Here is a 16,092-nt window from a genome sequence, read left to right as displayed (position 1 = left end):
AGTAGTCCAAGCAGGTACCGGGTGTCGAGATGGGAGAGATCGGGTGAGGCGGCGGAGCTTGGTGACTCCGCCATAACACTTAAACTAAAAGGGAGGGGTATAGCTCCCAGAGAAGCCCATTGGCTTCGAGAGTAAAACTAAGATAAATACAAAGAAAAGAAATTATAAGGTGATAAATGAAATAATGTAAGCCCGTCGGAGGCTGGAGCCTCCGCATAGTCATCACCCTCAAGGAATGCGGCTATGCCGGAATCCTATTTCCGCCAGAGCGGGCGGGAGGGAGTGACTGAGGGCAAGGGTATGGCCCAGAGAGCCAAGGGAAGCCAAGCTCACCCGAGCCTGGTGGCCGGCCGAGGCTGGGCAGAGCCGAGCTCCTCCCCTACTCTGGGATGAGAACGGCTGGGTAGCACCACCCGCACAAGTTGGGTCCCCGTGGGGGTCTCCCTCCACCTCCACCCCGAGGGGTAAATCGGATCGGTTGTCAGTGACAACGTGAGCGAGATATCACCCCACCTGGATGGGAGATGGTTGGGGGGGAGGGAGAGGTGCGGTAGCGTGGTGGCTACTACGTGATCGCCTGGACTTCTCACGGTTGGGTGCGGGCACCCACGAGGTGAAGAAGGCCAGGCAAAAGGAAGGCTTATAGGCCAACCGAAGCCGACTCACAGAAATGAGATAAAATAAAATGAAATCTACAGTATACAAGGGGGAAAGGAAATAAAATGAGATGAAGAGAAAGAGTAAAACATCCTGGAGGGACTAGGTATGACCAACCGGTAAGGGTGGTCAAGACCCAGAAAACTCCGAGCAGCTGGCCTAGTGTCGTGACGAATAAACGCGGGACAGGCAGCCAGGGTACGCTAGGACTAAAAGTAGGACTAGCATAGTCTCACAAAGCCTAAGAAGGTAACCTAACCAAAAGGAACATGCATGCATAAAAACTGGATCGGTCGGGTTCCGAAAGGTTAAAAAACGGGAACACGTGTTTGGTAGAATCCCCCGTGTAGAGACACAATCGTCAATAATGCATCACCAATAATAATAAAAAAATTAATGACATAACAATACTGCTATAATAATTCAAGCAGACCATGTGAGACAAGAAAGGAGGAGACACAAAGGAGCATGCTGCTATGGTGGCTCGGGGCCGGCGCCGCGTGGGTCGTCGACTCATAAAAACCTAAATAATTCGGTTAAACATGCCAAAGGCAGCCCCTAAATAGTGTCAACTATAATAGCAGTACTTAACTTGGATGCAGAAGCAGATTGATGATCCATGGTGAAATAAAATTCCAAAAAAGCGAGAAACACAACACAGCAAAATAAAACGCGTGTGCAGCGAAGTAGTGCTATCAAGGAATGCATCAGAGGCGTACCTACACGGTAGCAGGTAGTGAGCCTTAGGTCGGCTCCTCTCTTTTTGAGGTTTTTTTGATGTAGGGAGAGGCTAATTGAAAAGGGACCCGTTGTAGTGGTTTCACTCTCCCCAGAAACCATACCGACACCTTATAATAAAGGTGAGTGAGCCAGAATATTCTGGCATTTCCAATTTAACGGTTCTCTGGTATTATAACAATATTTTACCTTAGAAATAGTGCTAAAGGAACCTATTTCACGGAGCGACACGGCCAAGCCCAGAAATCTAATTTTTACAATTCATTATCACAGGACAGATCGAGTCAATTTATGATGAGTGTCGTTATGAAACTGCCTGGTGTGCCAACTCGAAAGAGTCCCCTGGTGTTCTTCCTTCTCTTCTGAAGATTTTGAGGTTTGTGCATCTTCTGTGTACTTTTTGTTTTAAATTGCTAATTCGTATTTGTATTATTTGCTAATTCATATTTATATTTTGTTCCGATACGTAATACAAACCATCGGTCCTTTAACAATAGGAAGTAGCTAGCGGCAGCTGGAACGGTCGTAAGCTTCGAACAAGGGAGAACGGTAGTTAACTGCTTGTCCGACAGTCGCGCGCCGCGCGACTGGGAGGTAAACAAATCACTTTTGCTTTCGGCCGCGGGTGTGAAGGACGTGTTCGTCATCGCTCTCTGCCCGCTTCATCGTCGTAGCTTTGTTTATATTGTGTTTTCTAACTAATGGTTTGTTTGACTTGAAAATGAAACTGTAAGTACACTGTTTTCATTTTCATTACTTAATTATGAACCAACATGGAGTTATCGCCGTAGATGCGGCGATTTCCTCTCTTTTCATGAATTGAACCCTTGAATTATGCCTCGGTGCCGAGGGCGGGCGCGCTCGCGCCGAGTCATGTATTTTGGGAGGCGAAAATGTAAAGTACTCCTTTTCATTATATGTTTGCCCTGTGCGTTCGTTACCGAGAGTGTGTTGCGCTCGGCACGAGCCTTTTAATTTTGTATAATAGAATGCAATGAAAGTGGATTCGCAATTGCAATATTCTTTTCATTTTCATTTATTTATTTGCATGAAATTTAATTTGGATCAATTTTCGTTCTTACCCGGGAATTGATCCTTACGTTTTTTTTTTTTTTTTTTTATTATGAAATGAATCGCAAGTGCAGTATTCTGTTTCATTTTCATATATATTTTATGATAGCATCATATTATTGGATCAAGTTTTCCGTTCTTACCCGGGAATTGATCTTTTCCCCTTTAAGTTCTATGAAGTGAAATCGCAAGGGCAGTATTCTGTTTCATTTTCATATTACTTTTCACTGCTGTGCGGGGTGGGGGAAGCGAAGGTCTGCAGGAAGTCGTCGGAAAGCTCTCCCGCGACTCCCTTGGTATCCGATTCTTCGTCTTCCTTCCTGCCCCCCGCTCAGCTTCTTCGTTGATTTTGTATTTGGGGTCTTCCTTGCGTTCGGGGTGGGGCATGTCTTCCCACCGTGCGTGAGGTAACGCCTCTTACTAATCTATCTATGTTACCGCAGGTGCTACATCCGTGGGAGACGACCTTGGACAGGTATGGACCACCGCGGAGGAGCAGGGCGTGCCTAGCATCCACGGGCTGCTGCAGCGTCTAGCGAGGTCTGGGGCGGTCTCCACTACTACCACGGCCCGCTATGCTGCTCCCCCCCCTCCTGGTCTACACTCCCCATGCTGTGTCGATGACGCCGTCTGCCGCTACTAGGGCCGCAGCCGTACCGAGGTGGGGTTGCCGCCGCCGCCTGTTTTCTTCGTGTTGCCTGCCCCAGACTTCCGCTGTTTCCAGCAGCTCGCCCCGGGGACCGGGCGCCAGGACCCAGGTTCCGCTGGCTGCCGATGATTCTACGAGGCGATCGCTGGGCCTGCCGTACCTGCCGCATGATGTGATTCCCGCTGTTGGCTTGGCTGTCCCTTCTGGGTCTACCGCTGCCGCTGTTCCTGCCGCTCCTGAGCTGGTTGCTGTTCCTGTCGCTCCTGGTTCCTGTGCCTGTCCATGCTGGTCCTGCCCACGGTGTGTCTTCCCCAGTCCCAGGTCCTTCCGGACAGGTGCAGTCGGGCCGTGTTGCTTCGGCAATAGCCCCGGCTCCGGCCTGGATGGAGGACCTGACGACTGTACCTGCGTGAGCTGACGAGGAAGAGGAGAAGAGGAAGCTGTCATCTTCGTCTTCATCGTCTGCTGCTGCCTCTTCCCCTTCGACTTCTAAGGCCCATAAGCCGAAGAACAAGAAGGCTGCCTTCCCCCCTAAGAAGTCTCCTTCTGGGAACTTCTAAGGGCCCGTCCCACCTCGGTGGGACGGGGGTCCTTCTGCTGGTCCTCCTGCTCCTTCGGGAGCGGGCCCCCGTCTCCCCTTCCGTAAGGAAGAGATAGACGGGGACCAGAGGAGTATCGGTTAGCTCTGGTACTTCCTCGCCTGGTGCTAGCGGCGATGCCGCTACGCCAGGTTCCGGCTCGGTCTCTCGTTCGCAAGAGATCCCGAGTGTACGTTCTCCCTCGGGAGACCGTGCAGCCAAGTTTCGGCGCCAGAGTTCGCTCGGCGCCAAGACGCGGCACGGAGCAGAAGGCTGGTGAGAGACGCTCAGGTGACTCTTGCCAGGCCAGCGGCCGCTCTTGCAGCGACCAGCTGGTAACCCGGGTTTTCCCCCTAAGAAGGCTCCTTCGGGACCTTCTAAGGGCCCGTCTCGCTCCGGCGATTCGGGGAGCTCTTCTGCTGGTCCTCCTGCTCCCTCGGGAACAGGGCCCGTCTTTTCTTCTACCAAGGAGAAGAAGACGGGGACCAGAGGAGTACCAGCTTCGGCTGGCACTTCCTGCGCCTGGTTTTAGCGGTTCTGCCGCTAAATAAACCAGGATCCGCCTCGGCTTCTCGTTAGCGAGAAGTACGAGTGGACGGTCTCCTCCCCGCGAGAGACCGTCCAGCCAAAGTCTTGACGCCCGAGCTCGCTCGCCGTCAAGACCGAAGCGCGGAGCAGAAGACTGGCGAGAGGGTCGTGCAAGACGACTCTCGTCAGGCCAGTGGACGCTCTCGCAGCGACCAGCTGGCTGCTCGGGTTGACGTGACGGTCGCTGACCAGCCACGAGTTGAGGCGAGGAAGGGTCCCCGCGGCCGTCAGTACCAGCCACGGCTGGTACCAGCGGCTCGAACGTTGGCGCCGAGAGGACGCTCGCCGGTCTCACCGCGACAGCGAACCTAGCAGGTCACCTGAGCCGCTCCCATCGGGACCGGGCGAAGATGGTAACCAGCAACAGCTCGCCTGACGCTAGAGATCAGCGTCGACGTTCTCAGCCGAGCCTCTCGCCCCAGGCGAGCGGCAAGGCTAGGCCTGCTGCTCGATCGCCACCGCGGGTTGACGATCAGCAGCAGCCCTCCAAGCACGCTGGTCCTGCCAGCGAGCTAGGGGGGGGGGCGTCAGGTCTGCCTCTCCTGTACCTTCAACCTCCTCGGGCTACACCGGGAGGAGCGAGGTACCTATGAGTGATTCGCGAGAGGTGCGCCACTCGCGATCCCGCTATGACGCCGTATGGACCAGGCACGGTTCTAGGACCGACCAGGACATACGTGCAAGTAGCTGGAGGCGACCGTCAGGGGTCTGCCGCTATTCCTCCTTCGTAAGGAGGAGTATCTCGGGATCGTTCTTGTTGGAAGGACTGGACGGTCCTAACTCCGCAAGACGCGGTTTACTCCCGAGATACAGAGGAAATTGCAGAAGTCATTAAGCTGATTCGTCAGCATAATGACCTTGCGGAAGGATTGCCGCTCCCACCAGCAGAGCCCCCACGTCTCTGCTCGAGTCGTTTTGGGGCCCGAGAGGGAACCCAAACCGACGGTGGGTCTGCCGCGATCGGAGAAACTTGCCAGATTCCTGGTCTCGAACCAGAGTCTCTCGTCTCCGGACAAGAAGGCTCGCTCAGTTCTGGTCCGGTCGATCAAGCTACTTCCACCTCCTCTACTGCGACAGCGGCGTTTCACGTGTCTTCGGACACCGTATTTAAATACTCCTTCGGTCCTCCTGAGAGGTTTCGACCTCGACGAGGACTGGAATGAGTCGGAGGACGGTATCGGCTCTCCCCTGTCAGGTGTCGATCAGCCCCACCCAGACGACGTTCACAGTGGCGGCAGACCCTTACCTACAGTGAGAGTTCGTAACCCTCCGCTGGGAAAACGTTTTCTCTGACGATACGTTTTCCCAGACTCTGAGAGACCATCGCCGCAAGGCGATGGCTGCTCCTATTCTTCTCCAACTGCTAGTTCCACTGGGAAGGCGAGCGAGTATCCAATTCCTCCCCCATTCCCTCTATCCTTACGGCTACGAGGGAAAGGGGAGGGATCCTACAGAGATTTCTCGGTAGGATCCCACGTTCGGGACTGCGCTACCGGGGGGACCTTCGGGTCCTACCTGACGTAAGCCCCGGGTCGTTGAGGAGGGATCCTGCCCCATTCTCGATTTCTACTGGAATCGAGAGGACCACCAGCCGATATCGTTTGACGAATTCGGTGGGGGTTTCGCAGACTGCTTAGAATTCCCCCCCCCCCACCCCTAAGGAATTTCTAGTGCATTCAGAGTGTTCGCGTTTTTTACGATCTCCAAACACTTAGGCGAGACCACGGTCTAAAGTGAGCGAGACGAGAATCCCCGATGATACATGATAATCGGGAACCTCGCCTATGCTCGAAATTCCTGGATTTCTAGCATTGGGAAGAAGACTGCTGCTGAAAGAAAAACTATCTTACAGTAGGCGACCAACCTCATGGAATAGAGAAGATCGGACGGGAAGAATATCCAGTTTGGCTTGAACTATCGTCTTAGTATCTGTTCACCATTGAAGCTTTCCTTCGAGGAGACTTCTCCTTTCACTCTTTGATAGAGATCGAAGGTGGTCGATCTCCAATCCTTATTTTGTTTTCTTGAAGGAAAGAATTTAGGATGGAGATCGTTGTTCAGAATCCTACAAAATATACTACGTATATTAACCTCGTGACATGATTCTACTAAGCAGTTGAATTGTCCGAGGGGTAGGCGCATATCCTAGTTTATCTACGGATTGCGACTTAGAAGAGAAGTATTCTAATTGAACTGCAACTCGGGGTTGCCTGCAACCTCCCAGGAGTTTTTCAGTTTCAATTTTATTATACTTATGGTTTTGTCACGACAACACCATTTCAACTTTTATATTTACGAAATTCATTTCGCCTAAATATAATTGCTCGAGCATATCTTTTTATGCTCGGTAGTTCTAGCCGAACGCATTCCTTCATGGAATAATGGATTACATGGCAACTCAGGATGACGAGTCGGCGAGAGCTCAGGCTCAACTACTGCGTATTGAACTGCCTGACAGCAGCCTCAGTATCAGCTGGGCCTCCGAGATGCACGGTCAGTTATGTCTCTCTCTGGCCCCTGGTTTGATTGACTACCGAACCGTATCTCTGCCCAACAATCATGGACTTAGGTCTCTGAAGTAATGGGGATTCTCGCAATAATGAAGGACCATCTACTGCTGTGAAGCTAGATTCCATCGCCTTCGACATTGCGAGAATTTTCAATAGAGATATCTCTTGGACTCTTTCATCTTTCTGTTTACCGCACGGTAACAGAAGTCTGTACAAGTCTCCCGCTGCATCGCACTGCGATAATGCGAATGATTTTGCAGACATCTGACTTTGTCTTCAAAAATATTCTGTATTCGTAGGTGTACAATTGTTCATTGTTCAACCCGAATTACGAGATGTGTCAGAAGACATCGCCTACTCTCCGACCTGACAGCTCTACTTCCAAATGTTCAGCCCATGAGAAGCAGTTCTTCAGGCGGCTTTCCCCTGTGTTTTCATTACTGAAGAACGCCCCGCTTTCATTGCAACTACGACTTCTCACCGGACAGCAATGAAATAGCGGTTAGCGTTTTCAGTCATTTGTAAGCACAGGTTATGAATCTTGAGAATCCTTCTCTCGATTCGTCTGTGAAGACGTAGGTTGCATTCAATATCTACCTTCGTCTTCAACGGTACATAGTGTTGTTTCTCCTTAGCTGAGATTCAACAACCATGAGATGTTTTGCCTTCAGGGACCTCGGTCTCTAGAAGGCAATTGACTTTCGCCTGTTGGGCACATGCCTTAAGAGAATCATCACCTCGCTGTCCGGCATTGGTGACAAACAAATACATTATTTGTTTGGTCTCTCGGCATAACCCTTTAAAGGCGAAGGTCACGTGACTTACTCGGATGCTTTGACAACTTGCCTCCTACCGAACGCAGTCAGTCGGCAGCTGTCAGAGCGGCCGAGTCAGTTACGAACTACGCTGTTGACTTAGTTTGGTTGTTACAGAGCAATCATTACTTCGTTTTAATAGCTTGTCACAGTACCCATACCATTGACACCCACCATGGAGTGTCGGTGTCCTATCCACTACCGAGAACTTCGCTGCATGGGGATAGGAGGATGCGAGAGACTTCGTGGCAAACGGACAGACCAGTATGGGTACTGGACATCACCGAAGTAGAGAAGAGGAATAGGTCATGCGACTATTTGTCTCTTTCCTCTGAGGAACTGCATGACTTCTCCTGCGAAGTCAAGCATCCAGGGGATGGGGATCTGTGACGCTCGATTTCGTACCGAACTTCGTAGCGAAGACTCAGAACCCTTCGGTCCCTGACGATTGGTTCGAGTCGTTCACAATCCCCTCCCTAATGGACTTCACCGCCTTCGATGCGAAGGAGATGCTGCCTTGTCCGCAAGAACTTCTCCGTGGCGCAGGTACTGAAGGCAGGGGTCTGGTCCAACCAGACCACATGCCCTCCTTTCTACCTTCGGGATATTACCCACAGGTCCTTGGATCTTTTCCTTGGGACCCGTGGTGGCTGCTCAACACGTTGTGTAGCGAACCCAGACCCTCGCAGGCTGAACAGCATCGAGTCCTGGTGTGACCGTAAGAATGGATGAGTGAATGAGAGTGTGACTGGCTCCTCTTCCCATCTTTTTCTTCCCCTCTACCTGTGGTTAGAGGGACACGGTCGTCACCCTGCTGGATTAGGACAAGATGCAGGTGAGCTACTCAACAGAGCCCCATCCTATCCCTTTCACTAGGGATAGGAGCGTATATCCACCACTTCCTCCAACAAGGGGGAGGAAGTGGATGCCAGCTTGAGACAACCCATACTTTATGTTGCCTCTTGCAAACAGGAACAAGTTCTTGCTTGCTGGTACGAAGAGATACGCTTGCCTCTCTCTTAGTACTCGGCCCAGAGGTCTGACCATTGATCCTGCGGTGCACACCCCGATCAATCGGACAGAGGCTTGGATCCCTCCCTCGCTCTTACGACCAGGGAGGCATTCCAGGGATGGACGAACACCAGTCTGTTCATCAAAAGACTCAGTTGTTCCGACACGGCATACAAACCTTCGGTCCTTTTACAATAGGAAGGTACTAGCGGCAGCTGGATAGGTCGTAAGCTTTCGAACAAGGGGTTCGGTAGTTAACTGCTTGTCCGACAGGCGCGCGCGCGCGACTGGTAGGTAAACAAATCACTTTTGCTTTCGGCCTCTGCTGGGTGTGGACGTGTATCATCGCTCTCTGCCCGCTTCATCGTCGTTGCTTTCGCATGGTTGTGTTTTTCTCTCATTTAGCTAGTGAAACTGAATTGTAAGTACAATCATTTCATATTTATTTCCATTGAATTCAAGTGTGAATTAAAGGATCTTGGTTTCACCACGCCCTCCGATTACCCGAGTGCCGGGACTGAAGGGCGTAAGTGCGGGAATTCATTTTCCCAGAAATGATCCTCGTATTGTGTATGCTCGGTGCCGAGGGCGGGAGCGCTCGCTCCGAAGCGTATATTTGGGTTGGAAATGTGTAGATGAAAATCGTAAGTAAGTGCTCTTTTCATTTATATTTTTTGACCTGTATGCCCGTTGCCGAGCGAATGAGCTCGGCACGGAAACTTATTCTGTATGGAAGTGGAATCGCAAGTACAGTATTCTTTTTCATTTTATATATTTTATTTTGATTGTAGCAATACTCATTTTGGATCAGTTTCCGAGCTTACCCGGAAATTGATCCTTCCCCTTTTATTTGAATGAAGTGAAATCGCAAGTGCAGTTCTTTTCTATCATATTTTATTGAGATTGCATTGTTTATTGGGATCAATGTTTCCGCTAATTCCCGGGAATTGATCCTTCCCTTTTTATTTGTATGAAGTGAAATCGCAAGCGCAGTATTCTTTTTCATTTTCATATTTTTTTTTTGATTGCATCAATTCATTATGGATCAAGGTTTCCATAAACCTTGATCCATAAAGGTAGGAATGGATCCTTTTACCTTGCGCTCGGTACCGAGGCGCAAAATGCGCTCGATCCGAGCCCTTATTCATTGTGAAGTGAATCGTAATGCAAGATGCTTTTTCATTTATTCCTTATTATTGATTGCATCAATATATTTGGTTCAAGTTCCGCTCAGTCAGGGATTTGATCCTTATGCCCTTGCATTCGGGCCGATGGCACGATTGCTCTCGGGCTCTTATATTGTTGTTGGGTACATGGGTGTTGCTGTGCGGGGGGTGGGGAACGAGAACCCCCCCCCGCTCAGCTCCCACAGATGGCCCTTCCCCTTGGGGGGGGGGGGAGGTTATCGGCGTTCTTCTCGCTTCGTCCGTCGAGCGCGCGGGGAGGGCGCTCGGTGCCCGATGTACAATTGTATTCGGGGTCTTCCACTCGTTCGGAGAGGGCTCACCCCCCCGCGCGAGGGGACTTCCCCCCCACTAATCGCTACTACTGTTATTTCCGCAGGTGCTACTGCCACGAGGGTGGACCTTGGTGAGGTATGGGCGTCCTTCCATTTGCAGGGCGTGCTAGTGTCCAGGGGCTGCGGTTCTATGTCTGGGCCTACTGCGGTCACCCATGGAGTGGTGACCACGCTCCAGGTGACGACGTCCCTCCTCACCTGGTGTACTCGCCTCACGTGGTAACAGTCTTGCCTACAGCCGCTGTGAAAGTGCCGTTCGCCGTACCGAGAGGGGGGCGTGCCGCCGCCGCTCGTGGTTGCCGCGCTGCAGCGACCACACTTCCGCTGCCCTAGAGCTCGCCCTGGACCTGCCGCCGGTACCAGGATGTTGCTGGCTGCTGCTCCACTTCCTGTGTTTCCGGTGCTGCCTGCCGTACCTGCCGATTCTGGGCTGACTGTCCATGCAGTTGCTGCGCTGGCTGTCCCTGCCGTTTGCTGCGCTGGCTGTCCCTGCCGTTGCTGCGCTGGCTGTCCCTACCGATGCTGTGCTGGCTGTGCCTGCTGTTCCTGAGATGCCCATACCTGCTGATGTCCCTGTTCGTGGTGGTACTACCCCAGACTTTGGTCTGTCTGTACAGGTGCGTCCGGTCCCTGTGGCTTTCGGCTACAGCAGCCCCGGCTCCGCCCTGGATAGCAGATCTTACGTCTGTCCTGAGGAAGCTGACGAAGAAGAGGAGGAAGGTGTCGTCGTCGTCGTCTTTCATCTTCTTCATCGTCGTCGGCTGCCGCCTCTTCCCCTTCGACTTCTAAGGCTTCACAGCCGAGGAAGAAGAAGGTTGCCTCCTCCTCCTAAGAGTCTCCCTCGGGAGCTTCTCGGGACCCGTCCTCACCTCGGGCTGGGACGGGAGGGTTCCTTCCGCTGGTCCTCCTGCTCCTTCGGGAGCGGGGCCCGTCTCTTCTTCCGCAAGGAAGAAGACTACGGGGGACCAGAGGGGTACCGGCTAACACCGGTACTTCCTCGCCTGGTGTCCAGTGGTTCTGCCACTGCATCAGGGTCCGTCTCGGACTCTCGTTCGCGGGAGGTACCGAGTGTACGGTCGCCTACCAGCGACCGTGCAGCCAGGAACCAGACCTCTGAGTCCGCTCAGCGTCAGGTTCACGGCACAGGGGCGGAAGACTGGTGACAGACCGCCTACACTGCGACTCTCACCAGACCAGCTCTCACTCTCGCGGCGAACAGCTGGCTACCCGGGGACGTGACGGTCCACGACCGGCCACGGGCTGAGGCTGGGAAGAGGTCCTCCCGTTCGCCGGTGCCAGCCACGGCTGGAACCAGCGACGTGACGTGCCGTGAGGACAAGCACCGGTCTCACTGTGACAGTGGAGCCTGCAGGTCGCCTGACCGTCGCTCTCACAGAGAGCGATCGGGTACGGCAACCAGCACCAGCTCTTCTGACACTCGAGATCGGGGGTCGCTGTGGGCTCAGTCCAGCCGTTCTCCACAGCGAGACGGTTCGACCAGGCCTGCAGCTCGATCGCCACCGCGGGTTGACGATCGCCTGCAGCCCTCCAAGCCTGCTGGTTCTGCCAGCGAGCGACGAGGGAGCGTCAGGTCTGCCTCTCCCGTACCTTCAACCTCCTCGGGTTACACCGGGAGGAGCGAGGTATTGAGGAGTGATCGTGAGGGGTGCGCCCCTCATGATCCCACCACGACGCCCTACGTGCCAGGCACGGTTCTTGGACCGGCCAGGACGTATGCGCAAGTGGATGGGGAAGACCGAGAGGGCTGTCGCTGTTCCCCCGTCTTAGGAGGAAGGTTCTCGGAATATGCTCTTGTTCGAAGGGCTTAACGGTCCCACTCTTTAAGATGCTGTGACTTCCGAGATCTAGAGGAACTTTGCCGAGGTTATGGCGCTGATTCGTCAGCACAACGACCTCGGGGAAGGATCGCCGCTCCCACCAGCAGAGCCACGTCTCGGCTCGAGTCGTTTTGGGGCTCCGAGAGGGAACCCAAAATCGACGGTGGGTCTGCCGCGATCGGAGCTTGCCGACTGTGTTGAACCAGGTAGTCTCTCGTCTCCGGACAAGAAGGCTCTCTCAGTTCTGGCCGGTCGAACAAGCTACTTCACTTCCTCTACTGCGACAGAGGCGTTTCTACGTGTCTTCGGACACCGTATTTGAATACCCCTTCGGTCCTCCTGGGGTTTCGACCTCGACGAGGACTGGAATGAGTCGGAGGACGGTATCGGCTCTCTCCTGTCAGGTGTCGATCAGCCCCACCCAGACGACGTTCACAGTGGCGGCAGACCCTTACCTACAGTATGAGTTCGTAACCCTCCTCGGGGGAGGGGGAAAACGTTTTCCTCCTGACGATACGTTTTCCCAGGCTCTGAGAGGCCATCGCCGTAAGGCGATGGCTGCTCCTTTTCTTCTCCAACTGCTAGTTCCGCTGGGAAGGCGAGCCAGTATCCAATTCCTCCCCCATTCCCTCTCTCCTTACGGCTACGAGGGAAAGGGGAGGGATCCTACAGAGATTTCTCTGTAAGATCCCACGTTAGGGGCTGCGCTACCGGGGGGACCTTCGGGTCCTACCTGACGTAAGCCCCGGTTGTTGAGGAGGATCCTGCCCCTTTCTCGATTCCTACGGGAATCGAGAGGAACCACCAAGCCGATATCGTTTGACGAATTCGGTTGGGGGGTTTTCGCAGAGTGCTTAGAATTCTACGGAATTTCTAGCGCACTCAGAGTGTTCGAGTTTTTTACGATCTCCAAACACTTAGGCGAGACCACGGTCCAAAGTGAGCGAGAATCCCCGATAATTGTTACACGATAATCGGGAACCTCTCTTATGCTCGAATTCCTGTAATTTCTAGCATTTGGAAGAAGACTGCTGCTGAAAGAAGAGTATCTCACAGTAGGCGTTTAACCTGGAATAGAGAAGAACGGACGGGAACTTCCAGTTTGGCTTGAACTATCGTCTTCGGTATTCTGTTCACCATTGAAGCTTTCTTTTGAAAGACTTCTCCTTCACTCTCTGACTAGAGAACGAAGGTGGTCGATCTCCAATCCTTATTCTCATTCCTCGAGGGGGAAAAGAATTTAGGATGGAGGTCGTCGGTACAGAACCTACAAATATACTACGTATATTACCCTCGCGACATGATTCTTTTAACAGTTGAATTGTCCGGGGGGTAGGCGCATACCGTAGTTAAACTCTACGGTTTGTGACCGAGACGAATTGTATCTAATTGAACTGTAACTCGGGGTTGCCTGCAACCTCCCAGCAGTTATCAGTTTCGATTTTAGATACTTGGTATTGTCATGACAACACCAAATCAGCTTTAGTATTTACCGAATCCGTTTCGGTTAAATATAATTGCCCGAGCGTATTCTTTTATGCTCGATGGTTCTAGCCGAACGCATTCCTTCGTGGAATAATGGATTACCTGGCAACTCAGGATGACGAGTCACGAGAGCTACTGCGTATTGAACTGCCTGATAGCGGCTCAGTATCAGCTAGGTCTCGGAGATGCACGGTCGGTTACGTCTCTCTCTCCCCTGGTTTGATTGACTACCGAACCGTATCTCTGCCTAACAATCATGGACTTAGGTCTCTGATTAACGGGGATTCTCGCAATAATGAAGGACCATCTACTGCTGTGACGCTCGATTTCATCGCCTTCGACATTGCGAGAATTTTTAACAGAGATATCTCTTGGACTCTTTCATCTTTCTGTTTACCGCACGGTAACAGAAGTCTGTACTAGTCAACCGCTGCATCGCACCGCGATAATGCGAATGATTTTTTGCAGACATCTGAGTTTGTCTTCAAAATATCTCGTATTCGTAGGTGTGCAATATTCATTGCTCGCCCCGAATTAACAGATATGTCAGAAGACATCGCCTACTCTCCGACCTGACAGCTCTACTTCCAAATGTTCAGCCCATGAGAAGCAGTTCTTCAGGCAGTATTTCCCTGTCTTCATTACTGAAAAGCGCTCCGCTTTTATTGCAACTACGATCCTCACCGGACAGCAATGAATAGCGGTTAGCGTTCTCAGTCTTTGTAGCACAGGTTCAGAATCTGAGAATCCTTCTCTCGGTTCAGCTGTGAAGACGTAGGTTGCATTTCTGTACACCTTCGTCTTCAACGACACAGTGTTGTTTCTCCTTAGCGAGAATCAACTATACTATGAGTTATCTTGCCATCAAGGACCTCGGTCTCTAGAAGGCAAGTGACTTTCGCCTGTTGGGCACATGCCTTAAGAGAGTCATCACCTTGCCTTCTGGCATCGGTGACGAACAAATTATTTGTTTAGTCTCTTGGCATAACCCTTTTAAGGCGAAGGTCACGTGACTTGCTCGGGTGCTTGGACAACTTGCCTCCTACCGAACGCAGTCAGTCGGCAGCTGTCGGAGCGCCCAAGTCTGTTACGAACTTCGCTGTGGACTTAGTTCGGTTGTTCCATAACAATCTTTTCTTCGTCCTAACGGCTTGTCACAGTACCCATACCATCGACACCCAACATTGAGTGTCGGTGTCCTATCCACTTACCGAGAACAACAACTTCGCTGCAGACGGATAGACCAGTATGGGTACAGGACATCACCGAAGTTGAGAAGAGGGATAGGTCATACGACCATTCCCTTCTTTTCCTCTGAGGTAATTGCATGACTTTTCCTGCGAAGTCAAGCATCCAGGGGATGGGGATTCGTGACGCTCGATTTCGTACCGAATTCGTAGCGAAGACTCTGAACCCTTCGGTTCCTGACGATCGGTTAGAGTCCTTCACAATCCCCTCCCTAATGGACTTCACCGCCTTCGATGCGAAGGAGATGCTGCTTTGTCCTGTGAAAGCGCGACCGCGCTTTCTGAAGAAACTCGACATCCCAGGCTGAGTGTTGAAGACTCTTCGTCAGCACCAAGATGACCTAGAAGGACACTCCCTCGAGTTACACAAGAACTTCTCCGTGGCGCAGGTACTGAAGGCAGGGGTCTGGTACAACCAGACCACCGGCACCTCCTTCTACCTTTTGGATATTGCCCACAGGTCCTTGGATCGTTTTCCTTAGGACCCGTGGTGGCTGCTCAACACGTTGTCTAGCTAACCCAGACCCTAGCAGGCTGAACAGCATCGAGTCCTGGTGTGACTGTAAGAATAGATAAGTGAATGAGAGAGTGACTGGCTTCTCTTCCTATCTTTTTTCTCCCCCTCTACCTGTGGGTAGAGGGATACGGTCATCACCTTGCTGGATAAGGACGAGATGCCGGTGAGCTACTCGACAGAGCCCCATCCTATCCCTTTCACTAGGGATGGGAGCGAATATCCACCACTTCCTCCTACAAGGGGGGGGAAGTGGATGCCAACAAGAGACAAACCATAACTTTATGTTGCCTCTTGCAAATAGGAACTTGTTCTTGTTTGCTGGTACGAAGAGATACGCTTGCCTCTCTCTTAGTACTTGGTCCAGAGGTCTGACCATTGATCCTGCGGTGCACACCCCGATCAATCGGACAGAGGCTTGGATCCCTCCCTCGCTCTTACGACCAGGGAGGCATTCCAAGGTTGGGCGAACACCAGTCTGTTCACAAAAGACTCAGATTCCTCCCACCAAGAAGTGAGTCTTCCTATTGTAAAAGGACCGAAGGTTTGTATGCCGTGTCGGAACAAATGACAATTTGTCCAAAATTGCATTTTTCCTAACTATACAAACCAACCTGGGTCCTTTTACACATAGCCCCACCTCATGCCACCCCTCACTCTGCAGTTTTTGCTTGGGCCAAAAGCAAAAGTGATTTGTTTACCTACCAGTCGCGCGCGCGCGCCTGTCGGACAAGCAGTTAACTACCGAACCCCTTGTTCGAAAGCTTACGACCTATCCAGCTGCCGCTAGTACCTTCCTATTGTAAAAGGACCTCAGGTTTGTATAGTTAGGAAAAATGCAATTTTGGACAAATTGTCATATTCCTCCCACC

At 52.0% G+C, this 16,092-nt stretch overlaps 1 pseudogene; it reads left to right on the top strand.

Annotated features, from left to right (window-relative positions):
* Window positions 1-16,092, top strand: part of LOC135207602 (multiple inositol polyphosphate phosphatase 1-like) — a 73,152-nt pseudogene that overhangs the window by 50,342 nt on the left and 6,718 nt on the right.

This window comes from Macrobrachium nipponense, chromosome 32 (assembly GCF_015104395.2).
Source record: "Macrobrachium nipponense isolate FS-2020 chromosome 32, ASM1510439v2, whole genome shotgun sequence".
In the NCBI taxonomy this organism is placed as follows: Eukaryota; Metazoa; Arthropoda; class Malacostraca; order Decapoda; family Palaemonidae; genus Macrobrachium; species Macrobrachium nipponense.
Note: the sequence above shows the minus strand (reverse complement) of the source record. Positions and strands in the feature narration are given on the sequence as shown.